Here is a 21,637-nt window from a genome sequence, read left to right as displayed (position 1 = left end):
TCTAAGGATCCTATTTATCACAGCAGGACAAAATATATTGATATCTGTCACCATTTTATTAGAGAACTCGTGGAGGATAAAATTGTAGCCCTAGAGCATGTTGCTTTTGAGATGTAGTTAGCTGATATTTTTTCAAAGGCCTTGGATGCAAATCAATTTGAATTTCTGAGAGGGAAATTAGGGATTTTCATTTATGAAAAATTGTAGCAATTAATATGGAATGGAAAAAGTAATCAAATTATTGTCTACTTTCTTAAAATAAAGTGCCCCCTTTATGGTAAATCATCACCTAGTCTTGGAAATACCATTTATTACCTTTTCACACACAACCTCACTACCTACTCCAACTTTTCCAACTCCCTTCTTCTTCCTCAAACTCCTCTACTAGGGCAACTGAAATTTTTCCATAGAAAAGGGAAGATGTCACAACATCAAACTCCATCTGATTCAAAAGCTACTAAGCCTACTCACAAGTGTCGCATCACGCGAAAAACCGGCGGGAAAACAAGAACAACAGAGCCGCCACCGTGCGTTATTTATCCCAAAAGGGAAAGGAAACGCTCGAAGTAAACCTGGGAAAAGACATGGTCTCGCGACCAAAGAGAATGGGTTCGGGAGTCGGTTATGCGAAGGGAAGGTATTAGCACCCCTACGCATCCGTAGTACTCTACGGGATCCACGCACTAAAGGAAGGAAAATGGTTGCTAAAACGCTGCTCAAACACACACACACACTGGCTGAAAGAGACACAAGAAACTGACTGAAACTGACTCGGCAGGATGTCGCATCCTGGGCCTACTTAGTCTATCAGGCATAGACATCAGAGTCGAAGTAGTTCGGACTGGGGAAACGACACATGCTCGCTAGGATGTCGCATCCTATGCATACGTATCTTCTCGGACGAGAGAAGAATCAGAGCATTCGTAGCTCGGCTGACACGCACACAAACAAACACTGGCAAAGGCAAACGTGGAGCCTGAATGCCAATCACTGGACTTACATCAGCATCCGAACCAAAACACACACAAAGAGGCAAACGTGGAGCCTGAATGCCAATCACTGGGCTTACATCAGCATCCAAACCAACAAACCCACACTGGAACCCGAATGCCACTCGATGGACTTACATCAGCTTCCAAGCACACAACAAGACAAAACAAAGACACAGGCGCCCGGAGAGATCAGCTCATCTCCTGCCTACGTACCTCATCTGGTATGAGGATCAGGGCGACGTAGTTCCCCTACGGAGGGATAAAGGACTAGCCTAACCAGATAACAGAGGGAGACACAACTAGGGAGACTACGACTCGAGCCTAGATGTTATCATGCAAATCATCCCTAAGTTAAGGTTTCTAGCTAACTGGCACAGGGAGCCAGCCTATCCTAGTCATGACTTGCACAGGAAGCAAGCCACACACACACTTAACTTGCACAGGGAGCAAGCCAAGCAAAACCTAACTTGCACAGGAAGCAAGTCTAAACTAAACCTAACTTGCACAGGGAGCAAGTCAAACAATCATACAAGCACAGATAGCACACACTATACACAAGCAAGTGGCTCAAACAAGGGTTAGGTTTTAGTCGAGGGGTCATATCAACCTCAACAAACAAACCTCTGGAACGGGGTAAATGTGCTCTTAACCTTGCCATTGAGGGGCTAAGGTGAAGCAGATGAAAGGTGAGTGAAGATAAGACTTCACAGCTCTTATCCCTGGCCTGGGAGAGCTTAAGACAAGAATGTGTGGGTTCAGAAGGTGGGAACCCTTCTACACATTTAGAACTGACTCAACTGTGCAATTGCACAAGATCTTGGGTTTTTATCTGTGATGCATCAACACAGTGGTATGAGCAAAACAGATGACACACTGAATAGCAGGGGATAGGTTGCTTATCCCTTGGGTTCTGCCAATTGCCTCTTCACTTAGGAGGTCTTTGAATATGTACAGGGACAAAGTAAACAATCACAAACATTGCCTCTTAAGGAGGACTTCAGACAGTTGCCTGGCCAAATAACAGGCCAGGTCTTCCAGACTACATGAAGATTAGAAGTATACCTCAATGCAAATTGCTTATACAAGCAAAGCAAAGCAAAAGTTCACAAGGAACTAAGCAACTAAAAGTACCTGAAATCAGTCAAGCACAATTAGTATACAAGTCAAAGTTAAATCAGAATGAAACAAAGGTTAACAGTTAGCACAAGCAGATAGATGTGCAATGCACAAGGTTCAAGGCATGTGAGCCAAGTAACCTACAAAACAAGCATGTTAGTCATGATAAACAAGCAAGCTCAATCAAAAAGAATTGGTCTCATTGATGCATTTGTTGGTCAACCTGAAAACATGAGCTCAAGGGTGAGTAACAGGACCACTAGGGCAAGCCTAGGGTCAAAAAGGAATGAAAAAGTCAAAACAGCAAAGGGCAAGCATCCAAAATCATGTTCAAACAATTAAGAAACACAACCAATTGGGTTCACATTCATATCAATCCTCATCATCATTTCATGAACAATTTAGGTCAAAACATGGCATTTAGAAGCTCAAAGAAGTCAACAGCAAGACTTGCATCAAAAGCAATCTTAAACATTTCCAAAAATCACCAAATAAATCATGATCAATCACAACCCACAGCATGGTAAGCATGTCAAATTTCATCTCATTTGGACAAGTGGAAGGCAGTCAATGAAAATCAGAAAGTCAAAGCAATTTTGAACATGCTCAAAGAAGTCAACCAAACATGCATCAACTTAGAAAAATCATAAATCAGTGATAGCATATGAGAAATGAATGGGACTAAAACCATGGCAAAGATGAGGATGTCTAGTTATCTCATGTAAAATTTCATGTCCATCTAATAAAGTATGAGAATTTCACAAATGAAATGGGAACAAGTGTCACAAAAAGTCAACATATGACTAAACAGGGGAGAAAATCTCAAACAATTAGGAAATGCCACAAATAATTCCAAGAAAATTCACATGTAAACTAGACATACAAGAGTAGGTTCATGCAAAATTTCAGAGCAATTGGAGTTCAAGAAGCATGGTATCAAAAATCATGAAGTTGCACATCAATGGTGTGACACAAATTGTCACACCCTAATTCAAAAATTCATAACTCAACAACCAGAAATGATAAATTCACAAACTCTAAACCAAGATCACCATGAATGTGTCTAGTTTAAGCACAAAAAATTTGGGAGCCATTGGATAAAGTATCACCATTTCACAAATGTTTTGGCAAAGTGTACAAAATTTGGGCACATGAACAAAACCCTAGCATAATTTAAAAACCACTCATCCAAAAATTCTGGAAAAAATATGATTAAAAACTAGAGATTGTGATGAACATTTGGCAAAAAATCTCATTAATTTTGGATCACAAATGATGGACTTATGGATTTTGTAAGTTAGGCATGGCAAATGAAATAAACATTACAAAATAAAAATGATTAATGGAATAAATAAAGAATATTGAAACAAAAGACCAAAAGGCCCCTTCGCTGAGTATGAAACTCAGCGTTTCATTAAAAGGAGAGGGTCAGCGCCCCGGTCAACGCATCCCTGGACCAATGGCAGGGCGGCATGGTGATTCACTTGGACCAATTAGAATGTTTCCTCAAAGAAAACAACATGCGCAGCGTGCAAATGAAGCCCTAAGGGTTTAATGGCTTGGCTACAGTAAAAGAAATGCCCAGTATTCATATTCATCACTGTAATTCCCGCAGAAAATTTTTTGCAACCAAAATCAAAAACAAATATACCAATCGATTGATCTCACCACGTACATCAACAAGACAACAATGGTTTGGCCTAACTCTCACTACTAAACACGAATCGAGCACAAGAAGGTTTGGACACCAAACTTACAATCATGATAACTCCTTCAAATCTTAATGAAATTAAAAAACAACAAGTGCAACACACTCCTTAATCAAAGATCTATCCCAAGCAAATCATAATTTCAAGAATGGTAAGGAATGATTTCTAACCTTCCAATCATGGCAGACTTGGAATAGTGAGTTTTGAGCTTCAAAAGGTAGAAACAGAAACTTTACAAGGTTCAAGTTGATGGATGGTTGAACAATTTCAGCTCAGTTGCACTCCATTTTCTTCCAACCACGATCTGCCATGGAAGAAGCTAAGCATAACAGTTGGTGAAATTTGCTCTACAGTTGTGGTATGATGGTGAAAACAAGCTCAAAATGGTGGATGGATGTTGTATTAAGCAAGGCAAGGTTCAGTTCTTTGGCCAATGTTGACAGATTTTGAAAATGGCCAAAGATGAAGTTTTAGAGAATGAGTGAAGTTCTGTGTTTTGGAGGCTGCAACTAGGGTTTGTTCTTGCAGAAAATGATCTCTAAATACTCTGTTTGATAGTACCAAGCATGGTCCATGAAATGGTGGGATAGATTTGGTGAGAAATGTACTTTTTTTCCAAGTTTCAAGCAAGTTGGCATGGGTGTATGTACTTGCACGAATTTGACTTTGAACATGCTGCAAATAACATTCCAAGCAAGTTCCAATTGGCCAAAATGATGGAAAAGGTTTATTTTAAAAAGTCAAAATTTCACTTCACTTGAAATTAATTAAGGCAAGTTCAAAAATGCCATTTTGATTGGTGAAGTTTTGGTACATGAAAGTTACATTTTTGGAAAGAGGGGATCAAATGTGACTTGTAGAAAAAAAACCCCACCCAAATTGGCCAAATGGTTTGGGAGATATGGCCTTTTGAAGTTCAAAAATTTCTGAAAATGATTCGATCATAACTTGCCAACCATACATGGGAATTGAGTGTTCTTGGACTTTTTGGAAATGGGAGAACAAGATCTTCAACTTTCATGTTGGGCAAAAATTCATTTGAAGCTTGTATCAAGATGTAAGTTTGAGGATCAAGACTTTCCATTTTTGGTAAGTTTCAGTTACAGGTCCAGTTTCCATTTTTGGAAATTTCTGATCTGGCTTCAAATTCTTCCATGATGGTGTTTGACATGATATATGAGGCCTATTTTGACATGAATGAGACCTCTCAAACCAAATCCAACCATCAAACCACTGATTAAATGGACAGTTGACCAACAGTTGACTTTTAGGGTTTCTGACTGACTGTGCATTGACTGATGACTTCTGAACATCCAATCCTTGACCAAAACACTTCAAATGGATCCCCAAGTCATGTGAACATGTTGGACCAACCCTAGGGCCTTGGCTCCTTGAGAATTGTGCTTGCTTGCTTGACTGACTGATCTCCTGACCAGTTTGACCTAATTTCTTGATTGGCTTGCACTTGAGGCAAATGGGACAATGCAATGCTATGCAGTGGACCATGTTATGCTATGACCTAATATGAGAATGTATGTACAATGATAGGTGCAAATTTGAGGTGCTACAACAAGGATAGAACTCCTTCCATGGACATTAACGAGGATGAGATTTTGGATGTGGTTCCTCTGTCTGTTATTCCCGGCGAAGCCCTTGATTTAAACCATCCCATGGATGCATCAGCTTCTGCATGCCCCAATCAAGGTAACAACTCTAGTATCCCTTCTAGCTTAACTCATGCCACTAGTTCTAAGGAAGATATGCACCACACTAATCGTGTCATAAGAAACCTAGTCACTAGAATCCTTAATGAAGGACATTCTATGAAGGGAGTCTCTACTCCCCTGTCTAAAATATACCCCTCTCCTGAGGTTGAACATCATAGTGAGAAGGATGACGATTCCTCTAAATTTGAGAAGGACATGGTTGCTGAAGGTTTATGCTCTCTAGGGAAAATTGTGTATGGTAAAGGAAAATCTATGGCATCTACAATTGCCAATGCTTCCCATTCTGAGAAGCATGATGCTGAAAACAATATGATTGACCTAGAGGATGATAAGTCTGATGATTAAGAGGAGAGCTTACTTCATCACTTAAATCCTAGTGTGGCTAAGCGTATGAAGACTAGAAAAGGAAGATATGTGGCTGAAATGATGTCAGCTAAAACAGCTAAGAAGACTGCTGGTGTTGGTACTTCCAAATCTTTGAGCAAGGTTGATGTAAAGAAGAGGAAGGTTAGAGAGGTTTCTGAGTCTGAAAAAGATGTTGAGGAAGATGTCCCTGACATCTCCCCTGTGAAGAGGACCACTGTGAGGAAGTCCCCTGTGAAAGTTGTTGTTGTGCATTTGGATAATATATCTTTCCATCTTGAAGATGGAGCTGCCAAATGGAAATTTATGATTCAAAGAAGGGTGGTTGTAGAGAGAGAGTTAAGAAAGGATGTTGTTAAAGTTAAAGAGGTCATGGACCTAATAAAGACTGCTAGGTTGATGAAGACTGTGGTTGGGTTATCTCAGTGCTATAAGGGTTTGGTTAAGGAATTCATTGTCAACATTCCTGAGGATATTGCTGATAAGAACAGCAAGAAATTTTGCAAAGTATTTGTGAGAGGTAAGTGTATCACATTCTCTCCCACTGTCATTAACAATTTTTTGGGAAGAAGAGTTGAGTGTGCAGGTGAATTGGAAGCTACAGACAATGAGGTATGTAGAGAAATTACAGCAAGGCAGGTGAAAGGGTGGCCTATTAAAAAGCATCTTCCTGCTGGGAAGCTGGCTGTCAAGTATGTTATATTGCATAAAATAGGATCTGCAAATTGGGTGCCTACCAACCACATTTCTACAATTTCTAATACCCTTGGAAGATTTATCTTTGCTGTTGGAACCAAACTCAAATTTGACTATGGTAGATTTATGTTTGAACAAATTGTCAAGCATGCATCTACTAATGCAGTGAAGCTGCCTATAACTTTTCCCTCTATGATTTGTGGGATTATCCTGAGTCAACACCCTGGGATTCTGAGTTCTAATGACCTACCAAGTAGAAGAAAACCTGCTCTGTTAGTGCATTATAAACTATTTGAAGGAAGTCATGTCGAAGACATTGTCATGACATCTGCTATGAAAAAGCCAGCCTCAAAAGTTGGAACTATTGCTGAGCTGAAGAAGACGTGTAAAGAGCTGGGTGAAGGGATAAGGGTAGCAACACCTAGGAAAGAATCGTTGGAAGCCCTGATTGCTAGCTTAGAGCGAGCTGAAGATGAGAATATTGAACAGGCTAAGGAAGCTGAAGCCCACTCCTCTAGTGAGAGGTTTGCAACTAATGATGAGACAAGTGGCAATTCTTTTTCTGATGCTGATGAAGCTGCAAGCTCAAGCTCCTCTGATTGGCCCCTTTGAATTTGGCCCCCATTTGATGTGATGATTTTTGTTGCTGTTTTGATGGATTTTCTGGATTTTGGCAGTTATGTTCTACTGTTTTGATGTTTACTTTGTTGGTTTGTATCTCAGCTTGTTTAAAGATGTTTATGTACTTGGTTTTGTAACCCTTAACTTTTGACATTTTGGTTTTTGACTGAATAGACATTTATTTTGTCTCCTTGGTCTCTTTTGGCTAAAAAGGGGGAGAAGTAGCTATAGCTATAGATGATGCTATAAATGATGTTATAAATGATGTTGGAGATGATGTTGGATGTTTGATACAAAGAGGGAGAAAATGGGGAAGTGTTATGTCTGTGTAAAGCAGATTGGTGCTAGCTGAATGGGGAGGTGGTGTGTTATGAGGCACAAGCGCATGTGTGTTTACTAGTTGCTATTTTTGCTAGTAATGTGTGTATGTTTACTTCTAATGCTGAACTGATATTGTGATTGATTTCTTGTGAAATGTATAATCTGATGTATGTTTTAGCCAAAATTTACCAAAGGGGGAGTTTGTTGGTTCTATGTGTTGGCATCAATTTTGGTAAAACCTAGAGTTATCACAAGTTGTCGTGCGTGTTGTCTTGACATGTGATATCAGTTTCTTGTAGAATGTTTAAATATGGTTGTGCAGGATTTAGCAAAGATGTCAGACCCGATGTTAAAACATGTGTATACAAAACATTCAGTCTGAATGTTATGTATCTTAAGATTGTGCCTTTCATGCAAATTTGTGTGTGATTATGTGGAGATTGAATGCGCTATTCAAGGAGTAATTTGATTTAAAACCAGAATGATCTATTTTCCAATAAGGGATGATTAGCTGTCGTTAATAAGAAGATACGTAAGGAAAAAAGATTTAGGGTTTTATGATGCCCAGGCCCATTCAAAAGCTTTTATTTAAAGGCCATGTAAAACCTGGTTTTAACACACAAGAAAATGAACGAAAGAGTGAAAGAGTTTTAGGGTTTTAGTCTTGCGTGAGCTTGTGTATTGTGAGCCATTCATTCATCTTATTCATGTTTGAATTGGACTGACTTTTGTGTTGTAATTTGTCCACTCCAAGCTTTGAAGCACGAGTGTGTGTTTACTTGGTTGGAGCTTTTAAGCAAGATCAAGTATGTGTCCTTGAAGAGTGTCTTCTTTCTTTGTAATATTTGTTTTTATATCACTGTTGTGTTTGAGGGGGAGTGAGTAGGGTCTCATATCTAAGAGTTCTTAGATAGAAGTCACACGGGTAGAGATTAGGTGAAAAGACTGTAACTTGAAGTTGTTTACTGAGAGTCTTTGAACTAATTCTGTTTAGTGGATTTCCTTCCTGGGTCGGTAGCCCCCAAACGTAGGTGAGTTTGCACCGAACTGGGTTAACAATTGCTTGTGTCACTTGTTCAATTGTTTCTTTGTCTTTTATCTTGTTTATATTTTAGTTGTTGTTCAGATATTAGTGTCATGACATTACCTTCGACATCTCATATCTAATACCAGGATTTCAAAGTTGTTCAGACAGACGTCAAAAATATGAGAAGCGAGTTGAGCACCTAGCGCGTGGAATTCCACGGCTTTATGGATGTAGTAACAGTGAACCTGGATCACATTTAACAACCCTTCTACTCGTTTTCTCCTCCTACCAACAGTCGCTGTAATGGCTAATTTATTTGAATATTACCGATTCACTGACATTTATTTTATTTTCTTGTTTCGAATTTTATTGTTTTTTTACACATTAGGAATTTATTTAATTACTTCCTTTCTTTTTATTCCAGTAGACAAATTATATCATCTTTTCTCGTTTACGCCATTATTTTATTCTTCAATTTTGCGTTTTGATGTCACTTTACTATATCTTGTTTCTCATTCCTACCTATATATTATGTTGATTTTCTTCTAACTGATTATTAAACCATTATTTTATGCCGGTAAATTAAAAATTTAAATGAAAATGGTGGTCAAAGCAATAAAGAGACCCGCACATGAGAGCAAATCATACTGCATGTGGCGCCTACCACACACAGGTTGTGGTGCCCATGTGAGGACTGTGGTGCCCGCCACAAGTCCCTAGTGGCGCCCGCCACGAGCATAAAAAGTGGCGCCAACCACTACATTGCCTTTCACATACACGCTGTTGTGTACTATTTGTCACATCAAATCCCTTAATTGCTTTGTCCTTGCATGCTTGACAATGTCTTAAAGCCTTTTCAACCATTTTCAAATTCTTTGACCAAGGCATTGAAGACCGTAAATGAAATTTATTTCATTAATCAATTCCCAACCGCCATCATCTCTATATAAACCACCAACATAACCTCACCAAACCACACCTCTCTTAAGCATAATTCTCCTCTCTTACTATATTCTTACTACACTACACAAGAAGTGTAAAATTCATTATGGCACAGATGAGGGAATACGAAATAGTGTTCAGAAACGGCGAGCCATGTGAGTTACAGGAAGAGACGTACACGGCTCTAAGTGTAAGAAAGATCGAATCAACAAGGTATGCCAATGAACCCTGTTCATTTACCTTAGGAATTTTAGATAGTGTTAACTATATGCTAGAAACTTTAAATTTAAATTATTTCCTATCTCTTAAGAACCCTGTCTATGCTCAATTAACACTGGAATTTCTAACTTCGTTAATTTGTAGTCCCACACCCAACACAAACTGTTCCAGTGGGACTGTCCAGTTTTGGTTGTTCAACGTCGAATATGCCCTTACATTTTCCCAACTAGCGGACCTCTTACATTTCCTCCGTGGGGATGGCGTATTAAGTGAGGTCCCAGATACTGAGGGTTGGCAACGTGCCTTTCAACCATTTTGGAGGGCAAAAACCGGTACAGTAACCCATAGCTTTGAGGGAAACAGGGCCACTTTAATTCACAACCCGGCTATTCGATATTTCCGCCAAATATTGGCATCCACCATTTATGGCCGAGCAAATTCTAACAAGGTCAACGAAAAAGAACTCTTTTATTTGTTCGCCACATTTTTGCCATAAAAGGTGAATACCGTCCCTTTTATGCTATCTCACATGCAGGACACTGTCAATGCAAAGAGAGGGCCAATTATTTTTGAAGGTTTAATAACCTCCATAGCCAAAGTCCTAGGACTCAAAGAAAAATTCTCTAGGCTAACCCCGCTCCCACATCATGCCATTGACATAGACATGGCAAGGAGCATGAAATTGGTAAAACGAATGGGAGACGATAAGTTTAATTTAATAATTGCAAACAATGTCTTACAAGATTTCATACTCTCAAATCCAACTCGCACAGATGTGCATAACCCGGAAAATTATTGTTACATTAATGATCTGGTGCCTAACCAAGTCCCCGCGCACATTCCTGAGAATGTATCTGCTAGCGGGGACACCGATGAGGATTACATTCTGGAGCAAGTTGTTCCCGCTACTGACCCTCACACCACACACATGTCATCTGAAAATGTTGCAGGTACATCCTCCATCCAAAGACCTAGAAGAAGAAATGTGGCACCGACCACTCTTGATGAGATCTATGCTGAACTGTTGTGGCGTAGCGAATTAGACGCTCAGCGCAACCTACAAATCCAAAACATGAAAGCTCAGTAAACTGAAATGATATAAATCCTTCGCCAAATGCAGCATGATCAGCACGACTACGCTTTCAGAACCGAACAGAACATGTCTGGCTTGATCGATGAAATGGAAACATTGATAGTGCATATGGAAGATCTCCAAGACTATACGCCACCTCACCAGCCAAGAAACGGTGGACGTGCACGTACATGTGGCAGAAGGCGCCAGTAGCAGACTACCTAGGTTCTACCTTTCTTTCCTATCTTATGTCGTTGCATTGGGGACAATGCACGGTCTAAGTATGGGGAGGAAGCTTTACCGCTTTTATTTATCGCTTTCTAGGTAGATTTAAATTATTGTTATTTCCTTTTGTTATTTTATTCTTCTTAAGTGTCAGTCGAGTTAAATATCAATGTGTTGTCGAGTCTTTATGTGTGGTTTCCGTTATTTACTAATTCTCCTATTTTCTTAAGCCATACAAATATTTTTGCAAAAATCTAGACTTAGAGATACAGTACATCTTTTGAAAATTCTAACCTATAAATCAAACTAAGGTTGAATTGTAGAGATTTGGAAAAACTTTATAAGATCGGTATTGTTTTAACACCTTAAATCTCCCAAGTATTAGATCGATTTGAGTACTTGTCATGCCATAGCCTTAAATTATATCCTTTAATATTCCTTAAGTAGTTTACCTAGCAGTCAACATCATCCTAAGCATACACTACGCAAGAAGTCGATGCAAATAAGTGTATGATCTCAGGCTTAAAAGAAGCAAAGATTACAAAATGTATGAAAAATGTTGTTCCTTCTAAGTTAGGTGACCCTCACCCAGTCATTTAGCCCAACAATATAACCATCTTTAACTATTATTTGAGCCAAAGTGCGAAAAAGAAAGAAGTAAATAATGATGAGATCATAGTCACTAACAGATTATCTTGCTATAAATGTGAAAGGATAACGGGCTTAATGTGATTGCGCCAGAATGAAAAAGGATAAAAATAAGGTTTAGTAAGGTAGGCTTAGGCACGACAACATGATTCAGATTGGTTTGTATAGGAGGGAGACTTATGGTTGCAATATTGTTACTATGTGTTCCAACGATACCCTTAGTGTGGAAGTGAGTACATGTTAATGAAATTTTTAACCAAAGTAAAGTTTATAGACTAGAATGAGTATCCGAATGCAACTGTGTCTTTTATAAGCCTTGATACTTCATGCTGCAAAGATATTACCAAACATTTTATGCATATACGCAGCATTTGCTTGAGGACAAGCAAAGGTTTAAGTATGGGGGAGTTTAATAACGCGAAAACATATCGTATTTTTGGCTTCATATGCATTGCTTTTTAGTTGATTAACACTTATTATTACGCAGTATTTTATGTTTATTGCAGGTATTTATCGAATACAAGGTTTATAAGCAAGCAAAGTGGAAAATAGCAAAAAGGAAAGAAAAAGAGAAGAAAATGGAGAAAAATAGAGAAAATGGGCCCACCACACCAAATGGGCTTGTGGTGCCCATCACTTGGAGGTGTGGCGCCCACCACATGATCCAAAGAGGGTGATGGCGCCCACCACAAAGCATGAAGATTGTGGCGCTCAACCCTAAAAATATGGCGCTCACCACAGAGTCCAAGACTAGGGTTGTGGCAACCACCACAACCCAGTCTTCCCTACTTTTTCTCCATGATTTAAGCCACGAATCCACCCACCTTTGGCTACAATTTAGGGAAGTGGAGAATATATAAGGATGGCAGTTTCTCCATACAGAGCTCTCCCTTCCTGCTTTTGATCGTACGCTTAATTTTAGTGAGATTTTATTTTCTTTTAGTTTCCTAGGCAGTTTTTCTTACTTTGTAAAAGTGATAGTTTCTCCACATCGGGGACTATTGCAATTTATTTTACGCATTTAAATTCAATTGTAATGGTTACTCATTGCCAAAGCCTCCCGATATTATTTTAATTGAAGAATCAAGATTCAGTTCCAGTTCTCAATTCGTAATCCAGGTTTTATTTTGATTGCTATTTTATTTATTTATGCCTTATTGTATGTTTGATTTTCCAAATACCATGTCTATTACCGGATCCATGTCCGGCTAAACCCTTAGGTATCGGTATGTAAAGATCGTCAAAACGACGGGATTCATAAATAATTGGTGTTAGTTTTTATAAAACTTATTTTTCCGGTTTTAGTTTCTTATTTTATTCAAACTGTTTTTCGTACGAGAGTACAAAACAAACTTAGGTTACGGTCAACAGGAACGGGAGTTTGAGATTTTAACCAGATAGTTGAAACTAGGCATTAATCCTAAACACAGTGAGAGTGCTTTAGGATTAATTAGACTTTGTTCATATTCAAAAATTACTTTAAAAATTAAAATGAGACCGCGAGAGCCAAGCATTCTGGTTTAGGAGTATGGTCAGAGTCAATAAAAACGAGAGTGTGAGACTAAGTCCTTTCTATAAATAATTTCTACTGAAGAATATTTTGACCAATAAGATTACACCAACTATTTATAGAATCCCCGAAGTTTGATGCGTTACATACTGATATCCCTTTATTAAATACCTTTATTAATATTCTAATTATATTATAGTTATTTCTCTTCATCCCTCCAATCTTAGAACGATCATCAGCCTTAGATTTACATAGCAACATTAGATAATGATACGTTTGATTATTAGTCCTTTTGGGTTCGATAATCTTTAAAATTACGCGATAGGATTATGCACTTGCAGTCACGATTCCCATAGACTTACTAAGTCGCGATCATTAATGCATGTTAGAGATTTGGTCCAAAGAACCAAACTCCTAAAACATACCACACACTAAAAGAAAAAAAAGGGAGGGATCTATCTCAATCCAGCTCATGTTGATTCATTTGACACAGGGTCATTGATGAATCAACTAGCATTTGGATATTAGAGAAGTCATTGGTCAATGATGGATTGAGGAAGAAAAGGGATGAACATGAGGAGGAAAGGGGAAGTAGAAACCCAAATTGATCATAAGAGGAATTTCATCTGATCAATACCATCCATTCATTTTGGGAGATAAAATGTACATTTCACCAATCCCCTAAATTCAATGGTATTTATCAAACAAAAGTCAAATCAACCATGACCAAGGCCAAACAGAAATTTAAACATCACAAGACCATAAAAATGGCTAAACACAATTTTTAAACAATTATTCAATTAAAAATCAAATTAAAAGTGAATTAAAATGCATTTTAAAATGGACAAAACCTCAAATCCCTTTAAAACATCAAATAAATGGCCAAGGGGTTTATTCTAGGTCAAACAAGGTCAAAAGACCTTAGACAAAAAAAAATCATAATTTTTGGAAAGTCATAAGTATTTTTAAAATATTTAGAACAAGTCAAAATTCATTTAATTCATGAAGATATCAAAATTAATCCAAAAAATGATTTTAATTCAAAATATGGAAGAGGAAAACATTTAAAGATTTTTGGTGAAAGTCCCATATTTTTTGGATTAAAAATGAAATTAATATGAATTAAACAAAATATAAAATTAAAATGAAATTAATATGAAAAATTAGAAATTAAAAATAAAATAGAAAAAACAAGGGCCATCAGATCTCCCTCATTAATTGAGATGGCAGATCAGATGGCCACGCGCGCGCTATCCACCATAGTCCTTGGTCAATGCGCTGCAAGCTTGGTATTTAAAGCAAGGGATCATATTAAAATGTGGGACCATGATCAAAGGGCTTGGAGAGTGCCAACACACCACCGGATCCCTAACTTCGGTCATCTTCTCCGGTGGACCTCACCGGACTGGTCCACCACCAACCATCAAGAAAATGAAAAGTGAGTACACTATTTTAAGGAAAAAATGCTCAGGAGCTCGAATCTGGCCTCAATTTCACCCAATTCCAAGTATATTGAAAGATATGTGGACTTGAAGTTTGAGGTGTGTCACCTGAGTTGTCTCGATTTGACCTCAAAGCAACTCAATCTTGTTGCCTACATTGGTAGGACTTCGGCCAACTAAAAATCAATCAAAATAGTTAAGAATTGAGGGAGAATCGAAGAAAAGAAAATTGAGAAAATCCACCTTCTGTTGAGCAGTGTGAAGCTCGATCTGGATCTCAATTGGCTTGGGCTTACTTCTAATTGTTTGTAGGAGATGAAATGATAGCTCAAATGGCTTGGACTCTTGGAGTTTCAACTTTAAAAAAATAGAAGTGAAATTGAAACTCGGTTTTCAAAAGAAAACCTTCAAGATTATCCTTTAATGGATGTGAGGGTGTTTGCAGTTTAAAGCTTGGGGCAGGTCCCCTAATTCTGAGCAAGAGAGCATGTATATATAGGCTTCATGATTCATTTCTACACCAATCTAAAAAATGTCAGAAATAGTAATGTTAGTGCATGCTTGCATGGGCGTGTGATAGTCCCATGAAATGATTGGAAAACATCCATAATTGTGTATGAATGATGCTGAAAGATTAACGTGAGGCCATGAATTATACTTGAGAAATGGTTATGTGATTCATCCAAATGGGACCATGAAAAGTAACCGTGCACAAGTCCTTGTAAAATGCTCCAAATGTCGTGATATAGGATGCTTTGGAAAGGTGACATCAAGAGGAATAACTTTGATGTTGAACAACTTTCCATTTGGAGCTTGGATCATGATGAATTTTGAGGTGGAAGTTGGAGAATTCAAACATGGTTGAAAATTTTCTAAGTACAAAGTCAAATGACCACTTCTTCCACCTTGAATAACTTTTTCTATGACCTCCAGATGAAAATGTTTTATTCACCAAAGTTCTAGCTCTTTCATTCCTTTTTAATATGGTCAGAAATTTGACATAATTTGGATTTGGCATGAGGGAGTTATAGATTTTAGAAGTTGAGGAAAATTGCTTGTTCAATGGTAATGGCCCAAAATGACCTATAATGTTTCCTCTTAGTACATGCCCTTGAAAGTTGAATTTGACTTTTATCAAAGAATAAAATTTGGAGAAGAAATATTGAAATTGATCATGAAACTTTTATGGATTTTATATCATAAAAATTGAGTAAGTTATGGTTCTTGGAAGTTGACCTCCTAACTAGGGCACGGACAAAATGACCTATAATCTTTCACCATAAAAAATAACTTTCCAAGCAAAACTAGATCTTGATGCAAACATTAAAGTTTTTTTTAATTTCATAAATAGTAACTTTTCTCTTGGAATCATTTTAATATGACAAAATATGTAGGAGATAGGGTTTGGGGAACCCCAGTTTTGACTAGTTGACTTTCTCTGGTCAACCTCTTTGAACCAACTTGCAAACTTGAAGTTCTCTTGATATTTGGGGCTCATAGAGAATAATATATGATTGAGATGATGTAAAATGAAGTATACCTTGAAATACTTAACCAATTGTTGAAGAAACTTGCTGAGGAAGTCACACAAGATACCTAGATGAATTAGGGCTTCCAAGGAAAACAAGCTTCAAACTCTTGATAGATTCTTGATAAAATTAACAAATAATTAACATGGGGATCCATATATGATGCTTAGAACCATTGTGAACCCTTCCTTGATTGATATCTTGTATTGCGGGTCTCAAACCCTATATATGAACTTGATAAGGCACAGGTGGACCCACACACTACCTACAAAAGAAACAAAACTACACTAGACATATTTTTGGTATTTTGGTTAGTGAACCAAGAAAAATAAAGTATGATATAAGAAAATTTTCTTGGTGATCTCTCCCAATAAAAACCCAATGAATGAGGGGTGAAGAGGATACCAAGGTGTGATCCCAAAGCCAATGCAAATGATAGAATAACATGAGGGATCTTAGGGTCAAAATTGGCGTCTTACAATTATCCCCACTAAATTCAAGGTCCCTGACTTTGAAAAATACAAAGGAGCTAATGATCCAAGAACCCACATTCAAGCCTACTATCGTATAATGGCCGCCTATTCTGATGACGACGGACTCCTGATGCATTTCTTTCAAGATTCGTTGAGTGAGGCATATTTGGATTGGTACATGCAACTAGAGGGTACCCACGTCCGCACATGGAGGGAGATGGGTGAAGCATTCCTTAAGCATTATCAGTATAATACTAATATGGTGCCCAATTGTGCGCAGTTGCAAAATTTGACGCAAAAGTCCAAAGAGACTCTCAAGGAATACGCTAAACGATGGAGAGAGCTTGCGGCTAGAGTACAACCTCATTTGCTAGAACGCGAATTGATGGGCATGTTCATGGGTAATCTGCAGGGCCTATACTTAGATAGGATGGTAGGGAGTACTCTGGATTTTCCAACTTGGTTTTGACCAGCGAAAGAATTGAAAATATGATAAAGATGGGGAAAATCCAGAATTCTGCAACCACCTCCGGTGTTGCAAAGAAACATTTTGTCGCATATGGAAAGAAAAGAGAAGGAGAAACCAATGCAACTATAATAATCAGAACAAAAGCCCCAACATACTATGTCCCATATCAGCAAGTGGTCGTCGTAGAACCAGTCCAACAACAATAACAACAACCATTCACAATTCCAAATCAACAACAACAACCACGTTATCAAAAACAACAACAACAACAACCTCGTTATCAACAACAACAACAAAAACAACCACGTTATCAGCAGCAACGACAAAGGTGACCCAAGAGAAGATTTGATCTGGTTCTAATGCCATACATTCATATCCTACCATATTTGTTGCAAGGATCATTAGTATAATTAAGGGAGTTAGGTCCACCTCCAACGGTTCTTCCTCCCGATTATGATGTTAATGCCCGATGTGAGCTCCACTCGGGTGCTCCCAACCATTCCATTGATAACTGTAAAGCCTTAAAGTATAAGGTGTAATATTTCCTCGATTCTAAGGCAATTACATTTGTGCCTAACGGCCCGAATGTAAACAATAATCCAATGCCTCCTCACAAAAAATAAACTATGAACATGGTAGAGATGGACAATAGAAGGAGATTATTGACCTCTGTGGATGAGTTGAAAACTCCATTCATTGAGATAAAGAACGTGTTGATGAAAAATAATGCATTTCTTATTTGCAGTACAGCTTGTGAAAATTGTCTGATTAACCCACAATAGTGCAGAATTTTAAGGTATACCATACAGAAACTAATGGACCAAGGGATCTTGATGATAGATCTCCCTTCTACAGTTGAAGAAGTATCCACTCTTGATATCTCGTATGACGAAGTTTTACCCCTGCAAATACCATATGATATCTCTCAGATGACCCTCTCTATAAACCCCATTACACCTATGGTGATAAGAATAGCGACATCGTTTCCCTACAACGACACGAAAGCAGTTCTATAGGTGTACGACTCAGCAGTCTATATCCATGGATAGAGAATGCAAGAGAAGCCCATGACGTCTGATGAATCAATAGTGAGCATAGTCAATATCGATGGGGTCACCCGAAGCGGAAGAATCTTTGCTACCACATTTCCCCCCAGTTGACAATAGTGACCCTTCAGCCCATACAAAAGGAAAAAAGACCGAAAACACCCGGCAAAGGAAAAATTCTCTACCTACCAATTGGGTAGACAAATTCTTGCGCATCATTAGGAGAAGTGACTACATGGTGGTTGACCAACTCAACCAAATTCCATCTAAAATCTCTATGTTGAAATCCGCTCACGTGCCGCAAGAGATTTCCATTTTCCAATTTGAGGGAGTGGTCAATAACATAGCTACCCGCCTGAGTCTAGGTTTTAGTGGTGAAGAGCTCCCCGCTGAAGGAAGGAATCATAACAAGGCTTTACAAATCTTTGTTGAATGTGTAGACACTGTGTTGTCAAGAGCCTTAGTGGATACTGGCTCATCTCTCAACGTGTTGCCTAAGAGTTCTCTTTCAAAATTGACTATTGAGGGACTTGTGATAAAGCCAAGCGAGTTAGTGGTAAGGGCGTTTGACGATTCAAGATGAACATTAATTGGTGAAGTAGATATTCCCATCAAAATCGGCCCCCATACTTTCTTCGTGATGGACATATATCCAGCCTACAGTTGTTTGCTAGGACAACCGTGGATACATTTGGCCGGAGCTATTACTTCAACACTCTATCAAAGGCTAAACTTTTTGGTCAGTAACAAGCTAGTAGTTATGGACGGCGAAGAAGATATCATGGTTAGCCACTTGGTGTCATTCCGGTACGTGGAAGGAGTTGGAGAGGTGAAAGAAATCCCATTTGAATGCTTTGAGATTGTGTTAGATACCCAAAAGTGCTTATTTGAGCTATCAAATATGGGCATCTTTCACTCCATTTCCTTGCTAAAGTGTTCGAAACCACCTTTGTTTTAGATGAATTGTAATACAATGATAAACGATCTTGGTACCTTTGATTTGTGTGTTATTGTGCAGAAATTAGGCATGAAATAATAGAAAATGAAGGCACAAGAAAGTTGGCAAAGGGACCAAAAAAGGATGCATTCATCAGCTTGCTCGCTAGGCGAGGGCTGTGGCGAAGAGCTCGCTAGGCGAGCACCCAGCGAACAACAAACTCGCTAGGCGAGTAGCCAGCGAAGGTGGTAGCGAACACGTCCAGATTTGGTCAAAAGCGCAGCCAGCACTCACTCGCTGGGCGAGCCATTAGCGAGCTCCCAGCGAGAAATTCCAGTAGCAAAACCTCCTAAGCTCGCTGGAACGAAGGTTGAAGCGTGGGCTTCGCCTAGCGAAGGTTTTGTTCGCCTAGCGAACATGCAAATCTGGCAAAGGATATTTCTTTAGGCGCAGGTGCCTCATTTTGGGGCTCGCTAGGCGAGCCATTCTGCTCGCCTAGCGAGCATGACAGCTCAGTAGCAGCACTATAAGTAGCAGGGGCTACTTTTTGGAGCCATACCTTACACTTCCATACTTTTGTACTTTTTAGATATTTTTTCCAGCATTGCTCTAGAGATACTTTGTGACCTAGAAATCATTTCTCTTCATCTCTTAACAATCTTTCACAAAAAGAAGGTGGATTCCCATCCAATCTCGATTATTCGACTCGGATGTTGATCAACCTTCTTCCGAAACATGTTGACCAAGCTACCATGAAAATGAGTAGCTAAGTTCTTCATTTTGTCAAGGTTAGATGTAGATGGTCATAAGCTTTGTGTGTATATGAGATGATCTTCATTTGTAACCTCTTTAATGATGAATATATGGTGAAAACTTTGTTTTATTGAAAACTCTTTGTGTTGGTTTCTGATCGAGAGATGTTTACCAACTCTTTACCTAGGTTTTCATCCAATCTTGTTTGTTAGCTAGAGATAGTAATGAATGATTTTGTTCACCATAAGGTTGAACCAAAAAGTTATCATTTTGATAGATTGTGTTAGAGATAAACAATGGATCAAAATGGGAAAACTCACAATGTGTGTTAGAGATAAACACATTGGGAGGACTTTGTGAAATAGTTTATCATCTAAAGGAGTTTATAAGTTTTGTTGATCGAACATATACATGCAAAGTGATCGTCGAACCCTAACTTTGGCAATATTTCTCAAATATTAAAACCAAATCTTTTACCGTATTTTCTCACATTTTTATGCAAGATACCGTGACTAAAACCAAAACCCCCTTGTTACTACGAGTTAAGAATTAAAACAACTGTCGAAAGGCGGCGATATCTCACAATCCCTGTGGAGACGATAACAAAAACCTGACACTTAAAAACACAATCAACAAAATGGCGCTGTTGTCGGGGATTGTGAATTGATATTGCGAGCATCGCAATAGTTGCTTAATTTTTAGCTTTCGAATTTTTGACTTGTGCTTGTAATTTGTTTGGTTTAGTGTGCAGCTTTCGTTTTATGCGAGGGCAGATTCCAATGGACGCACTTCTTTTTGATCCCGAGATCGAAAGAACCGCAAGGAGGCTGAATAGCAGAACGAGACGAAGGAGGCAACAAGCTAGACAACGACAAGAACAAGGAGAAAGTTCTTCTACCACACATCCACCATCGTTCATACCTATCATGGAACCACCACAACCACCGCCCATTTCCACTCCATGTGTAAACAGTCCAAGGAATACTGCTCAGTTTACCAACCACACGGGAAGGCAAGCCGAGATGAAGACGGGAACTCTTAATTTACTATATGGAAGTCCATTCACCGGAATGGACCATGAAGATCCCTTCGCTTTTCTCACCAAATTTTACGAGATAGCATTGGCGGCCGGAGTTGATCAAGCTCAAGAGCTACCGTTGTTCAAAAGATTATTTCCCCACGCTTTGCTCGGCAAAGCAAAAGATTGGTACTTAGATCAAACACTTGCCGTCATGACAGATTGGAACGTGTTGGAAGATAAGTTCATCGAAAGATTTTTCTCCCACAACCGGTTCATGGAATCCAAGACGGCCATCTCAGTGTTTTTACAAGGAACCAACGAATCATTAAATGAGGCGTGGGAAAGATTCAAATCCATGCTTCAGAAGTGTAAAGGGCATGGTTTTGATGAATTGACTCAAATCCATATTTTCAAAAATGAACTTCAACCAAATTGCAAGACTTTGTTGGATACTACCTCGGGTGGTTCTTTATTGTCTAAAAACGCCGAAGAAGCTACAGATATCATAAATCGAATGGCTCTAAATGATCTCCAAAGTCAAAGTAGAGGCAACTCTTTGAAGAAGCCGGGAGTGCTTGAACTTGGGACGAACGATGCCATTCTTGCCCAAAACAAACTCATTTCACAACAAGTGGAACTCTTAACACAGCAAATAAAAGAGTTGAGAGAACCTTCAAAAGCTAAACAAATAGCTTGTTGTGAGCTTTGCAAAGGTGAGCATGACACCGGATTTTTTCCACCTCCCGGGTTCGAAGAAGTAAACTACATGGCGAACCAAC

This window comes from Lathyrus oleraceus, chromosome 1, assembly GCF_024323335.1.
Source record: "Lathyrus oleraceus cultivar Zhongwan6 chromosome 1, CAAS_Psat_ZW6_1.0, whole genome shotgun sequence".
NCBI lineage: Eukaryota > Viridiplantae > Streptophyta > Magnoliopsida > Fabales > Fabaceae > Lathyrus > Lathyrus oleraceus.
This window is presented reverse-complemented; position numbering follows the sequence as displayed.